Genomic DNA, 6687 nt, shown 5'->3' on the forward strand with positions numbered 1-6687 from the left:
TTAACGTCTCGGACACGACGATCGCTTCGTTCGAAATTTAAGCGTTGTGGCTGCTTTTTAATATCGGACGTGCTACGTCTAAACCAACTTGTACCAACAAACTAATAAGAATGTCAGCCGCTATTGCGTTTTAGGATGCCGCGTTATTTTTTATATTGTTTTTATTGTTGTCTACGTTGCATAATATTTATTATGACAACCGACAATCAATTAACAATTATAGTAACGCGTCATATTTGCACCCAACACGCTCCGACGTAATTGTCTACACAACATTGTGCGCTGTGTTTAAGACAAAAACCGAGCAGTCTTTGAAATTGACACGACCCTCAGCCAGGAGTGGTCCGGGAACAGTATATCCGAGGACCGCAATGTGCGTTCGAAATGTCGATGTTCATGTGTCCTGCAGTTCACAAGTTGACGCGCAATTAGCTGCGTTCTTCATCGACCCACGAGCCAAGTGATCCACCGTTCAGGGTAATCTTTTCAAACAAATTTAAAATATTATTACATAACGCACCGTTCCACATCGAAATCGTTTCATCATCACACAACAACAAAAATAACTACTTAAGGTTATTACAATTGTGATGTATATGTGAGAAACGGACCAATCGAAAGAAACGTTCGGCGTTATATTTTATAATATTTTATTTAATTAAAGTGGCATTTGTTTCTACTTATCGAAAAGAGTATGCAGTTATAGTTTAAGTTTACATAAAGAATAACCCGATGATATTAACGTTTTATAAATACGTATATATATCTATTAGGTTTTTTTTTCTCTATCAACTTTGTCTATAAAACTCTGCTCCTTTTGCGATAAGCATTATGTATATTTATTAAATAGAAAATATGTCGAAAAACCAGACGTTTTCTTCAAACAAACGCCACAGCTACAAACTTAATCACAACAATATTTACCAAACAATACAATTGTAGGGTGTTTTGTGTGATACGTCGTTTGGTGGGCATTCTAAGAACGTCCGTCGACATAAAACGAATCAAAAGAAAAGCACAGGCAGTGCAAAACGTTCCTTCGTCAGTCGGGCGTATATCATTTAAAACCCACAGAATCTAAAAAAGTTAATAAACTTTTTTATTTAGATTCCTACGGTTCGTCGCGTCGTTAAAGTAAATTATTACTTCGACGCATGCGGAACCCAGGTACCCGAAAACCGTAAGCCTAAGCGTTTTTTTTCCAAACATCACTCACTATCGATAAAGTAAATTGATTTTATGTATTTATAAATGTGCGTTTGTATGTATAGTAGTATAGTAGTAGTATATTTTGTTATTGGTTGTTTCGAGCTTTTTATTGTTATAAAACGTTTTTGTAGTCTTGTACATAAAGTACAGACGAATAGACAGCCCCTTTTATTTATTAATAAACTCCAACCATTTACAAATTAAATTACAACTACAACATCTCTTTTACACATTAATTATACACCATCTTTATTTTCTTTTTTCCGAAGCGAATACGATGAAGAAAATACGCAAAGACTGGCTTACAAAACCGTAAGCCTAAGCGTTTATTTTTCAAACATCACTCACCATCGGTAAAGTAAAATGATGGTATGTATAAATGTGTATTTGTATGTACAGTAGCGTAATAATTTTGTTGTTGGTTGTTTCGAGTTTATTTATTATTATGGTTTGTATGTATAAAGTTTTAGTCTTGTACATAAAGTACAGACGAATAGACAGCCCCTTTTATTTATTAATAAACTCCAACCATTTACAAATTAAATTACAACTACAACATCTCTTTTACACATTAATTATACACCATCTTTATTTTCTTTTTTCCGAAGCGAATACGATGAAGAAAATACGCAAAGACTGGCTTACAAAACCGTAAGCCTAAGCGTTTATTTTTCAAACATCACTCACCATCGGTTAAGTAAAATGATGGTATGTATAAATGTGTATTTGTATGTACAGTAGCGTATTAATTTTGTTGTTGGTTGTTTCGAGTTTATTTATTATTATGGTTTGTATGTATAAAGTTTTAGTCGTGTACATAAAGTACGATCGTATTGGCAGACACCATTATTATTCATTCATTCATTCTTGTTTGTTATTATAAATAACTCCAACCATATACAAATACTACAACAACAACAACAACATCTCTTGCACATTAATTATACACCACCACTGTGTATTAGTACTTTTTTTCGAAGCGAATACGATGATGGAAATACGCTAAGACCGGCACTGCGAAAGCAATAATAAAACGTTAGCACATAACCATCTTTCGACAATATTGATTCGTGTTAATGTTCGAAAAAATTCTTTGAAAACGTCGTTTACGGCACGTTTACAATCGATTTATAAAATAAATCGAAAACGTAACAACAGATCCGCTTAATGCAAGACGACCCGTTGTTGCTTTTCCGTTCGACGCATAATAAAGAATTTTGTATGAGAATTGATCATCATACGAATAGTGTATGTATGTGTGTTTTTTGTTGATCAGCACAGACAAAATGTGTGTGTATGTGTGACAACTAAACAACAACATTTACACGTTAATGATCCTTCCGCAGGTTCACCTACGGAAACCTTGTTACGACTTTTACTTCCTCTAAATGATCAAGTTTGGTCATCTTCCCAGCAACATCGGCAACGTCGAAACGCCACCGCGCACCGGTCCGAAGACCTCACTAAATCATTCAATCGGTAGTAGCGACGGGCGGTGTGTACAAAGGGCAGGGACGTAATCAACGCGAGCTTATGACTCGCGCTTACTGGGAATTCCTCGTTCATGGGGAACAATTGCAAGCCCCAATCCCTAGCACGAAGGAGGTTCAGCGGGTTACCCGGACCGCTCGGTCAGGGAGGACACGCTGATTCCTTCAGTGTAGCGCGCGTGCGGCCCAGAACATCTAAGGGCATCACAGACCTGTTATTGCTCAATCTCGTGCGGCTAGAAGCCGCCTGTCCCTCTAAGAAGAATTGTTTGTACGCCGACAGTAAAAACCGCACATAGAGACCGGCGAACCCGGCTCCAGCCGGCATTTGGGATGTCGAAATACGCCTATTTAGCAGGCTAGAGTCTCGTTCGTTATCGGAATTAACCAGACAAATCGCTCCACCAACTAAGAACGGCCATGCACCACCACCCACCGAATCAAGAAAGAGCTCTCAATCTGTCAATCCTTCCGGTGTCCGGGCCTGGTGAGGTTTCCCGTGTTGAGTCAAATTAAGCCGCAGGCTCCACTCCTGGTGGTGCCCTTCCGTCAATTCCTTTAAGTTTCAGCTTTGCAACCATACTTCCCCCGGAACCCAAAAGCTTTGGTTTCCCGGAAGCTGCCCGCCGAGTCATCGGAGGAACGTCGGCGGATCGCTAGCTGGCATCGTTTATGGTTAGAACTAGGGCGGTATCTGATCGCCTTCGAACCTCTAACTTTCGTTCTTGATCAATGAAAGCGTTTTTGGCAAATGCTTTCGCTTCTGTCCGTCTTGCGACGATCCAAGAATTTCACCTCTAACGTCGCAATACGAATGCCCCCATCCGTTCCTATTAATCATTACCTCGGGGTTCCGAAAACCAACAAAATAGAACCGAGGTCCTATTCCATTATTCCATGCACACAGTATTCAGGCGAAGTTTTAGCCTGCTTTAAGCACTCTAATTTGTTCAAAGTAAACGTGCCGGCCCACCTCGACACTCAATGAAGAGCACCGCGGCGGGATTGAGTTGGGCCGCCCTCTCGAGCTAAGCCCACCGGCAGGACGTCCCGCGAAACGCCAGTTAACACCGCGAACGATGAACCGGCGGCGCGGGACACAAATTCGACTACGAGCTTTTTAACCGCAACAACTTTAATATACGCTATTGGAGCTGGAATTACCGCGGCTGCTGGCACCAGACTTGCCCTCCAATTGATCCTCGTTAAAGGGTTTAGAGTGTACTCATTCCGATTACGGGGCCTCGGATGAGTCCCGTATCGTTATTTTTCGTCACTACCTCCCCGTGCCGGGAGTGGGTAATTTGCGCGCCTGCTGCCTTCCTTGGATGTGGTAGCCGTTTCTCAGGCTCCCTCTCCGGAATCGAACCCTGATTCCCCGTTACCCGTTACAACCATGGTAGGCGCAGAACCTACCATCGACAGTTGATAAGGCAGACATTTGAAAGATGCGTCGCCGGTGCGAGACCGTGCGATCAGCGTAAAGTTATTCAGATTCACCAAGTTGTACGATGACGGCGAAACCGCCACCGATTGGTTTTGATCTAATAAAAGCGCTCCTTCCGTCTCCGGTCGGAGCTCTGTTTGCATGTATTAGCTCTAGAATTACCACAGTTATCCAAGTAAATGTGGGTACGATCTAAGGAACCATAACTGATTTAATGAGCCTTTCGCGGTTTCACCTTAATTTGGCTTGTACTGAGACATGCATGGCTTAATCTTTGAGACAAGCATATGACTACTGGCAGGATCAACCAGGGAACTGTGTTTTTGTGTTTTTTGAGACAGACGAGAGAATAAAATACTCATCATCATCGTTTATAAAGATGAAGAATATGCGCGTTTGTGCGAAACAATCTAACATATAAGAAAGTAACGCCACGCTGTTTCTTCTTTTCTTCGTACGATATAGAGATAAATGTATCGTCATCATCGTCGTCGTAGTCGTTAAACACCACAACACATATATCGGTCAATAAAGGCATAATAATAATATTTATAATATTATTTTTTACCTTTGCCGATTTAAAAGTTCAAACATTCTCTTCACTCTTCGCAAGATTGAATGCGACGTGAATTTATGAAATTCTTTCGAATCCATAAACGTTACGAATATTATATAAATATTCTCGCTCGGATATTAGAGAGTTGACGCATTTATTATTTTTGTTTGTTTAAATCACAAACATTTGTTAGTTCAACAAAGTTTGATTGCATAAGGACCGCCAACGTAAGAGAATACGTTTTGCCGCATCCGCAATCTCGCTGTGGGGAACTGGGCGAGCCACAAAATCACAAAATAAAGCAATCTCGCAAGCAAAGCCCTATTCGAATTCGATAGCGGAAATGTGCGATAAACGTCGATAAATTGGAAGCAAATGCAGAACGTATACATAATCGGTCGTTTTGTCGTCGTCATTTATGATAAACTTCGACTAAACCGTTACACCGTTCATATCGCCTCACTCAACGCATCGACACACACCACTACCATATGTATACCAGCGCGACACCGATCGAGGCAGCCGCTCGGTATTGGATGTGCGCACCGCTCCACTGACATAGCTCCACAGGCGACGTCTACCGAAGCGCACAGCTCTATAACTATAAGGCATACACACAAAAGGGAGAAAATATTTTAAATATTGATAATATTAAAAAGTCATATTTTATATTTAAACCATTATAAAATTTAATTATAAAAACGTTTGTTTTAAAAAAAATAATTAATTAATAAAAACAAAATTATTTAAGCGCCGTACTTCGTAAACGTCGTACTTCGTTCGTCGTATGTGCAAAGTCAAATGAATGCTGTAGTTAGTCGCAGTTGGAACGTCTGAATGTCGTACAACGTAACAATAATTTTGAGTGCCCTAATGTGTAGACGTCGTACTTCGCGAACGTCGCACTTCGTAAACGACGTACTTCGTGAACGTCGCACTTCGTAAACGACGTACTTCGTGAACGTCGCACTTCGTAAACGACGTACTTCGTAAACGTCGCACTTCGTAAACGACGTACTTCGTGAACGTCGTACTTCGTAAAGGTTATGCAATATTAATACACATTTGCTGTATTGCAAGTTGCATTTTAATAAATATTATGCATTTTTATGTTTTAATTTAATATCTAGGCCAAAATACTATGTTTATTTAATTGTTAAATGTGTACGTTTATTTATAGATACGTAATTTACATAAAAATTTGTTTTTTTTTTTATTATATGCAAACTACAAATAAAACATTTAATATTTTTAAACGTCGTACTTCGTGTAAGTTATGCAATATTGATACAAATTTAGTGTATTGCGGGTCGCAATAATATTAATTTATATTTGAACGTAGTACTTCGTGAAGGTTATGCAACATCAGTACACATTAAGTGTATTGCAGGTTGCATTATTATTAATTTATGTTTTCTCACTTTTTACCTTCATATAAAAAAAAATTTAATATTTTTGGACGTCGTACTTCGTAACAGTTATGCAATATTGATGCACATCTGTTGTGCTGCGGGTTGCATTTTATAAATTTAATGTATTCTTATGATTTACTTTAATGTCTAGGCAAAAAAACACTTTTGATTAGTTGCTGAATGTTTACATTTATTTACAGATACGTAATTTGCAAAAAAATTTGCTGTTTTTTTATTATATACAACACAAATAAAATTCTTTAATATTCTTGAACGTCGTACTTCGTGTAGGTTATGCAATATTGATACAAATTTAGTGTATTGCGGGTCACAATAATATTAATTTATATTTAAACGTAGTACTTCGTGAAGGTTATGCAAGATCAGTACATATTAAGTGTATTGCAGGTTGCATTATTATTAATTTATGTTTTCTCACTTTTAACCTCAATATAAAAAAAAATTAATATTTTTGGACGTCGTACTTCGTAAAGGTTATGCAATATTAATGCACATCTAGTGTGCTGCGGGTTGCATTTTATAAATTTAATGTATTTTTATGTTTTACTTTAA

General features: G+C 38.4%; 2 non-coding genes across 2 annotated transcripts; both read right to left on the reverse strand.

Moving 5' to 3' along the window:
• Window positions 1–323: 323 nt before the first annotated feature.
• On the reverse strand, window positions 324–480 carry LOC135267731 (5.8S ribosomal RNA). Its single transcript, XR_010336110.1, has one exon. It is a non-coding gene; the product is annotated as a 5.8S ribosomal RNA (ribosomal RNA).
• Window positions 481–2538: 2058 nt separating this feature from the next.
• LOC135267737 (small subunit ribosomal RNA) lies at window positions 2539–4460 on the reverse strand. Its single transcript, XR_010336115.1, has one exon. It is a non-coding gene; the product is annotated as a small subunit ribosomal RNA (ribosomal RNA).
• Window positions 4461–6687: the final 2227 nt, after the last annotated feature.

This window comes from Tribolium castaneum, unplaced genomic scaffold, assembly GCF_031307605.1.
Source record: "Tribolium castaneum strain GA2 unplaced genomic scaffold, icTriCast1.1 ptg000084l, whole genome shotgun sequence".
Lineage (NCBI taxonomy): Eukaryota > Metazoa > Arthropoda > Insecta > Coleoptera > Tenebrionidae > Tribolium > Tribolium castaneum.